Below are 16,902 nucleotides of genomic sequence, written 5' to 3' on the forward strand. Positions count from 1 at the left end.
AGGTATTTAAGCAATCTAAGAGGCCTATGTCTCTGACTATTGAACAAAGACCGATGACATCACAAAAGGAGTATTTTTTATTGTTATTGTTATTAATTGAAAGAATCAGACTGACCTCTAGGCTTATGTATAAGAAGAGCAGTTAGTCCAGTGGTGAGCTTAGCCAAAAAATGAATCTCTCTAGTGGTGGAAGAGCTTCAGTTCAGAGGATTGCAAGTAATTCTCTGAGAAGGAATTGTCCTTGGGTAGAGGAGAGATTCTCTCTCTTTCCTTCTCCTTCCCTCCACTGTTGATCATATTATCAGAAATACTAGAACAGTATGGATCAGAATACAAACTAAAGGCAAACACAGATGGATAAAGAAAGATGACCACATGAAGGAGAAAAAAAAAAACAGTGTGATGCTTTGCACTAGAGAATTAGAGCTATTAACAAAAACTTCTCGGAACTGGGAATTAGGAGTTTACATTTTGGCCAAACATACTTTCTATACTAAGAGATCACTCTCTCTTGGATTTGTGTGGGTAAATACAAGGGTACATCCTAGACTTTTGGAGGGATGTTTTGTACTAACTGTTCTACTGTGCCCTTTTCTAAAAGCTAATTGACATCTGACTGACTTATGTTAATGGAAGCTCTCTTACCAGAAGAGGCTCTTGAGTGATGGTGCTAGGAAACCCAGCCCATCACTGTTACCTCTAGAACATATTGAATAGTATTAATAAGCTACCTTCTTTGGAACCAACCTGCTAGTACAAGTTCAAGTTGAGGGAGTAGCTGGGAATAGGAGGATGGGGAGGGTGCTTCACTCATATCAAATAGCTATCTCCTAGAATAGAGCCTTATCTTTCCACAGACATGCAGTGAAGGTGAAGTCCCAGGACCTACTGTTGTCCCTCTCTTTCCAATAGTTTTTGGCTCAATATTCCTCCATTATAAAAACAAAAACAACTGACTATTCAGTTTTATTCTGACTTTACTCTCACTCCATTCTCTTCACCTCAGTAGTCAGCCATGTCTTCTCTGGGTTCTGACTTTTTTACTATAGGTGATCTTTGTCAAGTTGTCCATCGCACTATTTTTTTTTTTTTGCCACCTATTACCTATCTTTTGTTTCACTCTGACCTTAGTATTCCCAAGACCATATTTCCATTTACCTGAACATGATTACTTGCTACCTACATTACAAAGAAGTTAACTTATCACACACACACACACACACACACACACACACATATTCGACTAGGAAGGAACATTTTTGACCCACAAAATATTAGATGTATCAATTTCTGAATGCATTGATTGAGACAAATAATGACAATTTTACCAGTCTTCTATCCTTAACAAAGCACAAATGTAAAGTTTTTGGGGGTTTTGTTTTGTTTTTTGGAGTGCAGTGGTACAAGGGAATTTCTTTTCCTGAGATTTCCAAAACTTCCAAGAAAGGTACATCTCTTTGGTTGCTTTAACAAAAGGACAACTTGGAAAAGAATAATTTGGGGGAAGCATGTTAACTTTCTTTAATTTCTTAAATATTTGTCATATGGAGTGATTAGACACTCCTAGGAATTAGATTACTAATTAGTTTTGCAATATGGACCATAAAATAAATAACAAATGGGTTTATATACAATTATAAGAATGGGTGAAAATGTGGACATTTTTGTAAATCATACTATAAGCTCTAAAATTTCATTTGATTATATTTTTATTAAAAATTACTAGAAACTAATTACCTAAATTTAACATTCTTCTTGTTAAAAAGTTGAGAGTAAACTAAACCATGCCCTGAGCATACAACAATAGGCAACAAAACAGAACTTCCCTCAAGGAGCTTACATTCTATTACAGTGATACACTGTATTCACATAAAAGCAAATACAGAATAATATCAAAAGGGAAAAATACTACTTGATGAGCTGAAGGCAAGGTGAGATATTGAAAATGGTCAGCGAAGAAAGGGAGGGCAGAAGGACAGTGTTGATCCAAAAACTGGTAGAAAGGGAGAGAGAACAATATACTAGATACAAAAAAAGCAACAAAAAACCTGTTAATTTGTTGCTTTGTTGTCTGAATCCTGTAGACTCTAAGTTTCAGTGAGGGCTAAATAGGAAAAGGCACAAAAATTCAATTTAATTTATCAAATATTTATTTATGTATTTATTTATGTATGTATGTATGTATTTATTCATCTATTCATTCATTCATCTATTCATTCATTCATCCATCCATCCATCCCTCCATTCATCTCTTTCTTTCTTTCTTTCTTTGCCAAGGGAAAAGACAAAGTTTATTAGGGATTCACCATAATGGGTTGTCTTAAGAAATCCCACCCTTTGTGATGCCTGTTTTCACAAGTGGGCCAGATTCAACCTACTGAGCTAGATTGAATCTAAGCCCCTTCATAGAGGCAAGATGAAGATCATATACACAAAGATTATAGGAGGGATTGAGGGGTGGTCTGGGGTGACTAGAGGAGGGGTTTAGGCAGGGTCTTGAGGAGGGGTCTAAGGAGGAGCTTGATGGGACCCCAGGGACTAGGATGAGGTCAGACTCCAGGAACCAAGAGAATGGGATTAAGGGTGGGAAGTGGCTGAAGGGATGGATATTGATAGTATCAAGGGTGGGAAGTAGCTGGACAATAAAGGGCAAGGCTAGGTAGAGATTTGGGCCTAATGATAGTGTAAGGTTATAGCCTCAGGCCAAGCCCAGATCAAGTGGGAAGATTCAAGGAGAGTTCAAGGGGGTTTCCAGAGACTGTACTCCAGGTTCAAGGGGATTCCCAGAGACTGTGCTCTCATCATTCCCCCCTCAAATAGGACCCAAATTCTTTTGGGGTCAACGACAAAGGTCTCAGCTTCTGAAACTGCTTCCTGCTGGCAAGGGGCCTAGACCTGTCCCTGCCTTGATGGGTCCAGTTATCAAATATTTATTAAACACTTACTACATTCAGGACACTTTGGGAGGCACTGGACATACAGAAACAGAAACAAAACAGACCTGCTCTCAAGAAGCTTACATTCTATTGGGGGGATACATTGTATTTAAATATGAGTACAAAGTAATATCAAAAGGAAGAGAACACACCCAGGTGAAAGTGAGGGGTGGGGCCGGAATAGGGTCATATAGGTGGCACCACTTTGCAGGTGTATTTTGAAGTTAGGAATTTTGAGGTGAGGAGGGGAGGTTGATAAAGAAAGAGTACAAGGCAGATATGGGAGATGATCTCTACAAAGACAAGGAAGTAGGAGATGGACTTTCATGAATGGTGAAGAGATCCCAAGCCATTGACACTAGAAGGGAATATGTAATGGATATTAGTATGAAATAAGACTGGAGAGATAGGTGGAAGTCAGATTATAAAGGATCTCAGATGCCAGGCTGAGGATTTTGCATTTTCTCCTGTGGGCGGCAGAGAGCCATTGGAGATTTTTTGAATGGGGAGTGACATGGTCAAAAAAACCTGACTAATGAGATTTCTGGGTACAGCTTTTAAAAAGCAAATAATTTATTTCTATTTCATAGCTTTAAGTTATGGGAAGAGTTCAAGGGATCTGAGATATTTTTAAAGTTAGTTTTCATTAAGACAAAATTCTTCCTATATCATGGTTTCTTATGATATCTGAAGAAATCAAATCAACAAAACTCTACTTTTATAGTATGCATTATGAATAAAATGAATTAAAAACATATGAGTATAAGTTTTTTTTTCTTCTGAAATTCTGATCATAAGAGTGCTACATGTGATTTAGTGGATTGTATATCCTGATTAAGCTTCCTTTTAGCTCTTAGACTTTTGTATATGTCGCAGTGTATTAGAGAGTGTTGGACATGAAGTCAAGAACACTGGAGTTCAAACCCCAACTCAAACAGTTACTATCTGCATGACCAAGGGCATAACTTAACCTCTCAGCCCCACTTTCCTTATCTGTAAGATGGGGGTAGTTATAGAACCTATCTACCTCATGGGGTTGTTATAAGCATCAAATAAATTAACATACACAAAACACTTTGCAAATCTTAAAATACAATATTAACATGAGCTATTATATCTTTCAATACTTTGAGGATCTGTGATTTTCCCCACATGAATACTTCAGGAGATGGTATAGCCTTCAAGTTGGCCTAGATGAAGTCCAGTTTTAGAACCATTCCACAAAGCCTAGTATTTTTTGCATGTCCCCACTTCTGCCTACATGCTTTTACATTGCAACAACTCCTAGATTGCTCTTATAACAATCTAGTATGTTTTGTGGCTGAGTTTAAACTCATATGGTAAAAAGAGGGGTCTCTTCCAATGTCTGTATGGAGCTGAGAGCCAGCATACAGATGTTCTGTTTCTTGAACAAACAAATAATGATGGTTAATCCTCTTGAGGGGATACTTACATGATAAAAGAATGATGAATGGTGCTGTTCTTTATTATTTAGTTCCCAGGCCCATAGCTGTTATTTTTTATTGTACTTTTAAGGTCACTTTATTTTTGGTACTCTTTCCTGGTGAGAACTAACAGCCCATAATTATTATTTATTCAATAAACAAACTGTAGACAATAACACATATTCGTTGATCGATTGATTGACCAGAAGATAATCATAGCCAGAAATTCCAAATGTTTCTGGTTCCCTATAGGACTGCAGTTGGTGAGATGGAGCCCTCACATATGTGTATATCATGCCCTAGAGCCTTTTAATAGCTCGGTCCTCAGGGTCCATATTTTATAGAAGAACTTTCCTTCTCCTGGAAATTCTATTGAAACTCCACTGACTCACTCACTATTTAAATGGGGCCCTACTCAGTTGAGCTCTAGACACTGGCTACAGGCTCCCAATGATTATGAAGATGACAAAATCGAAAGATATCATTCCTTGAAGTGGAGGTTTCCAATGAAGTTCATATTTCACATGCATTGAGCTTTTATTTGTTCATTTCTATAGTGGGGGAAATGCTAGTTGGAATACTATCTTGCAATGTTGTAGTGAGAAGAGGGCTTTGGGAGCTATTAAGTATGTATAGTGGGAATTGCTATCAGCAAAAATTATCCCAGGAAGTATGTACCATGAGAGATGATTTGTCACTGTTACAGATGAGATTGGAGTGTTTTCTCAATTTCCTCAGGAAATATGAACTGCACTCTTGGGGTTCTGTTAGAATGACTACAGTTTTTAAAACCAGTGAAGATTGTTGAAAAGGGAGAACTGGAGAAGAAGACTTTGTCAGGGCTCTTCTAGCTCAGGCTGGGGGAGGTTATGCCTTCTAGGAGTCCATACTAGTTCTTTAGACAAAAATATTCCTGGAGAAAAGAAGAAATCTTTAGGTTACATCTGCTCGCAAGAAATATCTCTAATAACCATCTTATTGAATTGAGTTCAACACAAATCTATTAAGAGCCTATTATGTCCTCTGCCACTAAGTTTAGAGATACAGTGAAGTTTAGGTTGGTGGAAATAGGGATAAACAAGTGAGCTATGCCTTTAATAGAATTACTGGGCTTGGGTAATTCTATGTATTACATCAGGATTGACTTGTCCTTCTTCTCTCTTCAATGTATATATCTCTCTTATAGATCCCATTAGCTCCTGTGAATTCAGTTTTCTTCTCCATGAATATTTCTAGATCTAATAAATCTAGCCCTGGTCTCTCTCCTGAGTGGCAGTCACCCATTTTACCAGCTCCCTTTTAAATGTCTTGAAATACAAGTTCCGTGGAACTTTGAACTCAACATGTCCAAAATAGAAATGTAGCTTTACTCCCAAACTCTCCCCTCTTTCTTATTATTGTCACATGCACCATTATCCTTCCATTCACCCTGGCTCATAATCTTGGTCTTATTTTCTATTCCTCACACTCGCCCTACATATCTCATCTGTTTCCAAAATGTTGTTTCTTCTGTCTTCATGACATCACTTAAACATGTTTTCATCTCTCCACTCACAGTCACCCCCTTAATACATACCCTCATCATTTCTTGCTTGGATTATTGTATTAGCTTTTTAACTAATACCTTGCCTTCTCAAGTCTCTCCCTACCCTGACCCATTTTCTACTCAGGTGCCAATGTAATTTTTCTAAAGGACAGGCCTGATCATACTGCTTTCTTCCTTGATGGGTAGTAGTGGCTCCCTTTTAAATTCAGAATCAAATATAATCTGCACTGTGGAGCATTTATAGTTCTGAATAACCTGGTTCTTCCTACCCATCTAAGTGGCTCTTTATATTTTACCCCTCTGTTACTGTCTCTGGAACTTTGCATTAGCTGTCCTCCATACTTAGAGTGCTCTCCCTCTTCGCTGCTGCCTCTTAGATTCTTTGCCTTCTTGCAAAACTCAGTTCAGATACCACCTTCTAAAGGAGACCTTTCTCAATTCTCTTAGGTATTAGTGTTTTCCTCATCTACATAACCTTCTAATTATTCTGTATATATAATGTATTACCTTGTTCTTAATATCTTGTCTCCCACAATAGAATTTGAGTTTCTTGAGGGCAGGGACTATGTTCTTGCATTTCTTTGTTATCTCTCTGTACTTATATAATGCCCAGCCTCTTGACTTCACAAGCTGGTTTAAGTAGAATGGAAAGTATGTGAAGAGTGGCAGTAGGAAATATGACTAAAAGGCAATTGGGAGCCATATTGTTGAGGGCTTCAAATTGCAAGCAGCATTTTCTCTTGGTGTCAAGGGGCAACAGTTGGAGGCTTTTTTTTTGGTTGTTAGGAAGGGAAATGAGTGACATGGTCATATTTGTATAGGAATATTGGAGGACATCTAGGTGGCACAGTGGATAGAATACCAAGCCTGTGGTCAATAAGATTAGTTTTCATGAGTTCAAAATCCAGCCTTAGATATTACTAGTTGTGTATTCATGGGCAAGTCACAACCCTGTTTGCCTCAATTTCTTATCTGTAAAATGAACTGGAGAAAGAAATTGCAAGCCAGTCTAGTATTTTTGCCAAGAAAGTCCCAAATGAGGTCATAAATAGCCAGACATGACTGAAATGACTCAACAAAAAATATTGGATTAACATCTATGGAGAGGATTTGTTAGAGATGAGAGAGACTAGAGGTTGGGAGGTCAATTACGAAGCCAAATGCAATAGTTCATGGAAAAGGTTATAAGGACCTGAACTATGACAAAGGTTTTATGAGAGAGGATGTATTTAAGAAATCTCATGGGATTTAGATGGACAAGACTTCAAAAGAGATATGATATCAAGAGTGAGAAAAGGGAAGAGTGAAGGATGTCTCTGAGGATGTGAAACTGCCTGACTAGAAGAAGGTTGATACCATCAACAGAAATAGGGAAGTTTAGAGGAGGGATGGTAATAGCAATAGTTAATGAGTCTGTTTTGGACCTATTGAGTTGCAGTTGCCCATGGGAACATTGAGATGGACATGTCCAGTTGTCAACTGGTAGTTTAGTACTAGAGCTCAGGGAATTTGGGAATCATTATATAGATATGATAATTAAACCCATGAGAGATCATAAGATCACCAAGGGGGAATATGTAAAGAGGGCAAAGGATAAGACCCAAGAGAGGGCCTTGGGCAATGCCCATACTGAATAGGAATAAGAATTGTCTTTTTTCACTTGAGTAATTAACTAATGCCTAAACTTCAGGTACCTGAAATTTGTAATTGAAATTACAGAGGACATTTAAAAGCCTACTCTGTTTTATTTTCATATTCATTTATTCATTCATTCTTCCATCCATCCATCCATCCATCCATTCATTCATTTTCCCCCCTTAAATTTGGCCATTAGGAAATGGCTTTTTCTGGTCACAAAAATGCATGAAAACGTTCTGTTACAACCAGAAGGGATAACAAATTTTGTCGACTAGATAAGTGATTGCACTGATGAAATTATAGGTATTCTGAAATATGATTTATCTAAAATTATTCTTCAGATGACAAAGAAATCAATGAGATTTCACCAGAACTGTGTGCATGATTTGCCGACCCTAACATGTTCAAAGTTCCTCCATCTGGAACCTCTCCAAAAATCATTGCTTGAGGCTTCTACATAGCCCTTTATGGTTTTGATATCTCTGAAAAAAGTGGGGGAAAAGAAATTGCTTTAATCCCAGTGACCTATAGAGCTCTGATACGAAGTACAGAGACAGTCACTTTCAAATGCAAAGTACAATTCATGTCAGATGATGGAAAGAAATTCTAGACTTTGCATTTTGTTTGCACTGAATGACAAAACAGACGAGTTAAAAGCATTCCCAATTTACTTCTAGGTACCACACAGTAATATATTCAACATCCACGTGCATATCAGAAAGGGAAAAAAGTGGTACAGATTAACTTGGACATCCATGGAGAAATGCAATTCACTAAATCTCATGTACTGACAGCATTGTTTATTACACTGCTGCTGTACTATTTCCACTGTTGTTTTTCTTATTAGTCAAGAAAAAGAAGTAGTGAGGGGGTCCAAAAAGGTAATGAGATGTAGGAGGAAAAGAAGTGGCTCTAGGTTCTAAATCCGGATCTTCCCCATGTGAATATGGGGAAGTTGCATTAATTGTCTCTGAAACTCCATTTCTTATCTGTAAAATGAGCACAGTAATACTTCTCTACAGCACGTAGTTATAACCACATAGCTTTGTAAACTGCTTTGCAAATGCTTAAATCCTCTAAATCATATTTACCTCCTCTTCTGGCTAATTATGTTTGCCAAAAAGCTATCTCTGAGTCTCAGTTTCCTAACCAGTAAAGCAAGGTTTACTATATTACATCCTTTCCTCAACTAAGGTGGCAGAGAGTTAAAAGCATCAAAATTATTTTGCCTAAGTCTGTCACTTTAAAAAATTACTTTTTTTTAAAGGTTCACTTATGGTTATACTTACAACAACCTCCATCTTTTTTCTTTGCCTCTTTACTCGCTAAAGTCTTATCCATTCTGCCTCCATTATTTTAAGAATTCCTGGATTATTGATTAAGATCTGGAAAAGAACCTTGGAGATCATCTAGTTCAAACCCCTCATTTTACAAATGAGGAAACTGAGACCAAGAAAGGTGAAGTGATTTGTGCAAAGTGCTAAAGGAAGTAAGCAGCAGAAACAGAATTCCCAGTCAGGTTCTCTGCCTCCTCAAGCAGTTTTCTTTCCCCTTGACCATTCTGTGTCCATTAAATTCCCATGAAGCCTGCCTGGGCCCACCCTATTGATAAATGACTTTCTTCTCTTATCACACAGATACAACTTTCTTTTGTATCTGTCTAATTGTATTTATCATGTATCATTTCATGTTAGAGTTGTCTTTGGAGGGCAATATGGTGTGGTGCATAGGAAGCTGGCCTCTAAATCTGAAGAAATCCAGGTCCACTTGAAACAACTGCCTGTTTTGGCTATAGTCTCAGGTGTCTTCAATCATGTTAGACTCAACTTCTGATTCTACAGTATAATTAAACCTAAAGGATCTCTAGCAAGGCAACACTGAACCAAATGTTGTAGCTAGGACCTTGAGCCCCCAGGATGTATGCATGGGGAGGGGAAGAAGCATAAGTGGTTTTTTTATATATAAATTAATTTATTTATTTTTAGTTTTCAACATTCACTTCCATAATATTTAAAATTTTCTCCACCTCCCTTCCTCCCTCCCCAAGATGGCATGCAATCCAATATAGGCTCTACATATACATTCTTATTAAACATATTTTCACATTAGTCATGTTGTATAGAATAATTGTAATGAATGGGAGGAGCCATGAGAAAGAAAAAACAAAACAAAACAAAGAAAGAGCAAATAGTATGCTTTGACCTGCACTCAGACTCCATATTTCTTTCTCTGGATATGGGATGGCATTTTCCATCATGAGTCTTTTGGAGTTGTTTTAGGTCCTTGCATTGCTGAGAAGAGCTAAGTCTACCAAAATCAGTCATTGCACAATGTGGCTGTTACTGTGTACAATGTTTTCCTGGCTCTGCTCATTTCACTCAGCATTAGTTTATGTATGTTTTTCCAGGTTTTTCTGAAGTCCACCTGCTCATCATTTCTTACAGTACAATAGTACTCCATTACATTCATATACCATAACTTGTTCAGCCATTCCCTGATTGATGGATATCCCCTGGTTACTGTCTTTGTGTCCTGGGGCCTCAGGTTCTGGCAGCTGGATGCTGTGTAGTGCCATTGCTTACCTGGTGCTGAGCTGGAGCTGCTGGCTGGTGTGTGCTGAGGCCAAGCGAGGTCTTTCTGCATTCTCTTCCCCTCGCCCCTGTTTACGCTGGAGCTTGCAGGGGGAGGGGTATTCCAGTTGCTGGAGGTATCCTCCTCCCCTGGGGCTGTGCAGCCTCTGGTGGACACTCATCTGTGGTGCAAGTGGTGGTTCTCTACACTGATGTCTGCTGGTTCCCCTGGCTGTGCAAAGGCATGCAGTGGGTAGGAGTGGGAGTCCTGGTGTTGGTGCTTGCCTACTCTACCCCCCTGGCTTTCAGGATCTCCTGCTGGTTTGCTGAGGTGGAGCTTATTTCTGGCTTGCCAGGATATCTCCTGTGCTGTATTGGTCCCCTATAGTCACAGCAAGAGAGGTCTTTCTTGTTAATCTCCCTGGCCTCGTGAGCTAAAAAGCTGCTGCACTCTGTCTTTCTGCTGGCACCATTGTTCTAGGATTTTTCCTGGGGCAGTATTTTCTGGGGTTTTCAAGGTCAGTAAAGGAGAGTGAGAGCAACTTACTGCTCACTCCACCATCTTGGCTCTCCTGGTTTTTCTTTTTTTAAACTTTACTAAGTGCTCTCTTTATTCCCTGCTAAGATCCCTATGGATCTTTAACAAGCAGGGGCAATTTGGCCAGAAGCTGCACCTATGACAACCCCATAAACCCACACAGGATTTCAACCTTTTCTTACCCCGAATATGTCCATTTTTTCCTCCTTTTTCTGTAATCCCTTGACTTTGGGAAATCTACTGATTAGCTTTACTTGTCTTTTTGGCAGATTGTTTTGACTCCTCTGTTTTGCCATGGTGTTTCTAACATCACTGTCATCCAAAGTGTAAGCCTGAAAGGCACATTAGTAATGTAATGTGATAATAGTGTATCAAATTTAAATCAATCAGTTTTGCCAAACTAAATTTAATTAAGCACGTATGTGGCTTACTGCAATGAAACGCATATGTAAGGATACTTTCTTTAAGTATGCATGCCTTTAGGTATTTGGAAAATACCAGCCATACATAAATGCATGTCATTGCAAGAATCCTATTATCAGCCAGAAAGTGGAGTTAAAAAAGAATAAGCATATATTTTGGAAGAGGCCTAAGAATATATTTTGGAAATACCTTGGCAGGAAAGTTCCAAGACATTTTTATTTCAGTGTCTCTGAGTAAAATAGAGAAAATTCCCTATTGTCTTCCTTGGCTTTTTGTCTGACAATAATAGTGACACACAACATACCATGGACCTTTTAGAAAAAGAAGGAATTTTCCCATTGACCCTGAAGGAATTTCTGAGGGTTCCCAGAATATCTAGGCAATATAGTAATAGTGATAGTAGCATATGTAAATATATATGTGCATGTATGTATAACATATATACATCTATGCCCTTAAGTACCACATTTCTTGTATCATGGATTCCTAAAATCTTGAAAGCAGCTTCACAAATGCATAACTTTAAATGAATTTTTCTTATAGAATTACACAGATTTAGAGGTAATGGAGAATTTAATATCTAGCCAGACTTCCTTGTTGAAGACCTTATCAGCTCCCATGGATTGAATTGCCAGCTCTATGCAGATGATTCTCAGATCATTTATTCAACCACAACCTCTCCCCTGACCTCTAGTCTCACATCTGCAACTGCCTTCTGGACATTTCTAAGTAGTCATCAAGTAGACATCAAGATTCAACATATCCCAAAATGAACTCATTTTCTGCTACTGTCCCCAATTCTGCTCTATTCCCAACTTATCTAAAGGACTACCATCTTCCTGTAGGACTCACAGCCTAAGTATCATCCTTCACAGATTCCTCATTCAGTTATCCTCCCTCCCCCCATATCCAATCAATTGTCAAGTCTTGTTGATTTTGCCTTTGCAATATCTCTGGTATATACCCCTTTCTTTCCTCTGATAATCCTACCACCCTGTCATAAGCCCTTATAGCCTCACACATGTACTACTGCAATAGCCTCCTAGTTGACCTCTTTACCTAAAGTCTGTCTCCACTCCATACTATACTCCACTGAGCTATCAAAGTGATCTTTCTAAAGAACAGTCCTACCATGCTATGGTCCTCCACCCCAGGTCTACACCCCCATTACTAGGGAGGTCCCTATCACCTCCAGGATTTTAAACTATTAATAATCTATCCATCTTTCTACCTCTCCAGTCTCCTTTTTATAAACTATTTTCCTTCTTTCTACTTCCCCACCCCCCCACACACACTAAAAAGAAATAAAAAGGAAGAAAACAAAGAAAGTAGAAAAACAGGTGTAGTGGCAAGGAAAGTGGAACTTTTTGCTGATTTTTTCTTTTGAAGTGCTTCTCAGCACTAAGGAAATCAGGTGCCTTTGATTGAGTCTTGCCTTTGTTTGAATCAGGAGTCTTTGATTGAATCAAGAGTCCTTGATTGGAAACAGCATATATATTCTGAGGTTAGCATTTTGCTTTGGCGCTCACTCGTTGGAAGAATGTTCATGTGATGTGGCGAGATGAGACTCTGGGTAGCTGTTAAGGAACTCCCCCACCCCGGCTTTGAAAACCCAGATGTTGGTGCTTCTCTCTCTGGTGACTGTATGTATTGCTACAATCAGACAATCAGAAGCCTGTCTATTGATTTGTGTTATTTTTCTGTTTGTAATTTCTGTTTGTGTTCGCTCTGAAGTTTAAGGTACTGACTTTTTACCCTGAACTAAGTGAATGATATACGTATGTTTAATTAAAGTAAGATTGTTAACTCCTGAAACAGCTATCTTTCCTTAGTAAAGCACATCAGAGAATCTGTGTTAGCAGCCCTCCTGTGTGCTGATGTTGTCATTCTTACACCTCCACAGCAGCTGCAAGCAACATTGTTGTTACAACAGAACTCTTGATTATATAAGTATAGTTAAGCAAAACAAATTTCTGCATTGGCTAAAAATGTTTTTCTTATTCTGCATCCATCTCTCTGAGGACAGCTTTCTTCTTTGTCAGTTCCTTGGAATCATGGTTGCTCATTTTAATCGATCAGAGTTCTTTGTGAATAGTGAAAATCTAGAATTGGTCATTTTTACAATATTGATGTTATATAATTTTTCTTCTGGTTCTACTCAATTCCTTCTTCATCAGTTTATAGCAGTTTTCTCAGTTCTTTCTGGAACTCTTCATTTTTTCCAATACAATAATATTCAATTATAGTCATAAACCATAATTTTTCATCTAATCCCCAATTAATGGATACCTCTTTAGTTTCTTAACAGCCACAAAAAAGCTGTAAATATTTTTATACATATAGGACCTTTTCTTCTTTCTTTAATCTCTTTGGCTTATACATTTAGTAGTGGTTACCTTAGGTCAAAGGGCATAATAGTTAGTAACACCTTACTCCTCTCCTTGTATTCTATAATCTAATGATACTGGATTCTTTGCTGTTCTTTTAACATGACCCTTCATCTCTAGATTCTGTGCTTTTTCACTAAAATGCTTTCCCTCTTTATCTTCTCTTCCTGGTTTCCCTAACTTTTTTCAAGACTCAACTAAAATTCTACCTTTTGCAAGAAGTTATCTTATCCTCCATTCCCCACCCCACCCTCTATGAAAACACTGCTATTTCTTTCTGTCTGAGTTTGCCTCTTATTTATACTCTATATAAATTGAGGTGCGTAGTTTGCATGTTGTGTCCATCATTAGAATGTGAGCTTGAAGGTAGGGATCTGCTTTGTGTCCTTTCTTTTCTTTATAATCCTAGGGATGACGATGATGACGAGGATGACAATGATGACGATGGTGATGGCGATGATCTCTCCATCACAATGTCACCTACTCGAGTAGGAACTTTTTTAATTTTGGTTTTGTATCAGCAACATGTAGCAACAAAGCTGGTACAAACTATGTACTTAATATGTGATTATTTAATTCGATTAAATTTGAAGATGAGGAAATGTAGACCCCAAAGTTAAGGGATTTACCCAATATCACATAGATAGTAAGTAGCAGAATGAAGATTTGAATGCAAGTCCCAGATTCCAAATCCATTTAATGCTTTCTTTACTGCTGCGTATCAAAATTGAATACTAATAGTAGCTGAAATGCTTATGTTTCTTTACATATATTATCTTATTTGATGCCTGTAACAGGTATATGAAAGACGTTTTTTGTCTTTAATTTTTTTTAATCTTTACTAAAAGATTGTCTTTACCCCCATTTTGTAGATGAGAAAACAGGTTCACAGACATTTAGTTACTTGACCCTGGTTGCACACATAATGTCAGAAATGGGATTTGAGCCTAAAATTTCCTGATTAAAAGTAGATTCATGCCTTTATATGATCTTTTATATTAATTTTAGCATTTAACCATGATTATGATAGGCTTTGAAAAGTCCCATAGCTACCAGAGCATCCAAGAAAGATTGTCACCCTTTATATTCCCTCAGAGGAAAAATATCTTTATTTTTTAAAAGTTAGCTTGTTATATGTAAGTCACTTGAATTTTTGGAACCTCAATTTCTTTATCTGTGAAATGGTTAGGATAAAACCTGTAGTGTCAACCTCACAGTATTATTGTGAGACTCAAATGAGGTATACGCTAAATGATTTACACATTTTAAAGCCATACTCTTTGGTTCTTAGTTTTCTTATCCATAAATGGGGATAATACACATATCTCATCATTTTGTTGTAAAGATCTAATGAGATAATGGATTGGATGTAAAAGAGCTTTAAGAAATTTGAATCCCTATATAAATAAATGTAAGGTATAATAATTATCATTACTTTAATATTTTCATCTTCTTAACGGATTTAATATGTAAGTGGTCTTAGAACAAATTGCTATTCTACTATTGTTATTTTAAATTACATATGGAATAAATAATTTCGTTGGTGCATAAAATGATTGCTTTTGTCTTTGAATAAAAGTATATAGATATAAGCTCATCTACCATTGGCTTATTTAGAAGAATTCTTTGTACAACTGCAGCAGCAGGTAAGATGACAGGAATGTTGTACACTTCATCAAGTTCCCTCATGACTTTTTCTCCTTTGTCAAGTCTATTTGGAAGCTTTTCATTCCACATAGCTTGGAGATTATGAGTATTTGACATGGTGACATCTATTAAAAGCATCAGTCTTAAGTTTTTATGGATCAGTGTTATATCTGAGGGGTTGTTGGCATCAAATTGGTCTGTGACGGTGCTTCACTCCCAATACAGTTTAGTGGTTTAGATCTCAAGGATATTTTGACATCTTTATTTGTAGCCAGAGGATTTGCCATGTCAGTCCACAAAAGGGAGTGAGGTTCTGAAATTTAATTCTGTATGCCAGGTCATGTCAGCTAGGTATTCAGTAGGTACTAAATTTTTGCAGCTAAAATTGATATTTTTCTTTCCATAACTGCTATTAAGCACTGTCTGGGTTCCTTGAGAATAATATTGCAGCACTTTCTGATGGTGATGACCTGATCTTGAATTGCCAACATAAACCTGTCTGTTTTCATAGATAAATCTGAATGATTTATCGATTTGCTTGACATTTCTTTGGCTATATATTGCCAACTGATTTAATTTGAATTTCACTCATGGATGATGTTATGGTTCTTGACCATTTCATATGCCCCATGAAAATGTAAACCACTTTCAGTCAGCAAATCCAATTGTATGTACTTCGTTTCAGCCTTTACTGTTGTTCAATGAAGCAATAATTAAGCAAGTTTCTTGTTCAAAAGCTATTTTTATAGATTCTTGGTCATTTCTCATGTACTTTAAGGATTTCTTTCAATGATCATTTTCCTTTTTCTAGAAGTATTACACTTTCTGTAGCAATCTTGGAGTATTGGGACATGTTTCATTAATATTCTGTGGGTTAATTGTTTTTTTATTTTTATTGCCAAAGTATTTTCAAATATTCAGGCAACCTGGTGACCATTATTATTACCACTTTTTGGTCATGGCAATACAAAAAGACAAATTTTAAATGGCCCTCATCCTTTCTGGCCCCTTTCCATTTCAGTAGTAACAGTGGCAGGAAAGAGGGCTGAGGGTGTTAAGAATGCTGCCATTTTAATTCCACAAACAAACTTCATTTTGACTCTCACTCTTTAATACTCTTAATTGCAATTCATATATAATGATCAATGAATAGATATATTGGTAGGGGAGCTAAATCTTATCATTGTAAACTTTCTTGATACCTATAAAGCAAGAAGATATAAGTTGCAGCCAAATGAAAGAATAGATAACAGGCACTCTTGGGGAGTGCCTCTAAGAGTATCTTCCACCCCACCCACCCCCACCAAATCCTCCCCTTTTTCTGACTTCCTTATTATTGTTGAGGGTACCATGAACCTCTTGGACACCCAGGCTCATAACCCAGTTATCATCCTTGATTCACCACTCTCTCTCACCTCCTCCTAACATCTAATCAGTTTCCAAGTGCTATAGTTTCTACTTCTTAGTATGGTATCCCCCATGATATTGCTACCACCCTATTGCAGGCTCTCATTGCTTCCCACCTGGACTATTCCAATAGCCTTCTGATTGATCTCCCTGCCTGTGGTCTCTCACCATTCCATTCCACTCTCCATTCACCTGTCAAATTGATTGCTGTAAAACACATATGACCATATCACCCTCCCCCACCTCTGCCCCATTCAGCCAAATCCAGTGGCTCCCCTTTGCATCCAGGATCAAATATAAAATTCTGTTTACTTATTCTTTCCTTACATTCCCTGCCCCCATACTCTGTGATCCAGTAACACTGA

Source organism: Trichosurus vulpecula, chromosome 9, assembly GCF_011100635.1.
Source record: "Trichosurus vulpecula isolate mTriVul1 chromosome 9, mTriVul1.pri, whole genome shotgun sequence".
NCBI classification, from domain to species: Eukaryota; Metazoa; Chordata; class Mammalia; order Diprotodontia; family Phalangeridae; genus Trichosurus; species Trichosurus vulpecula.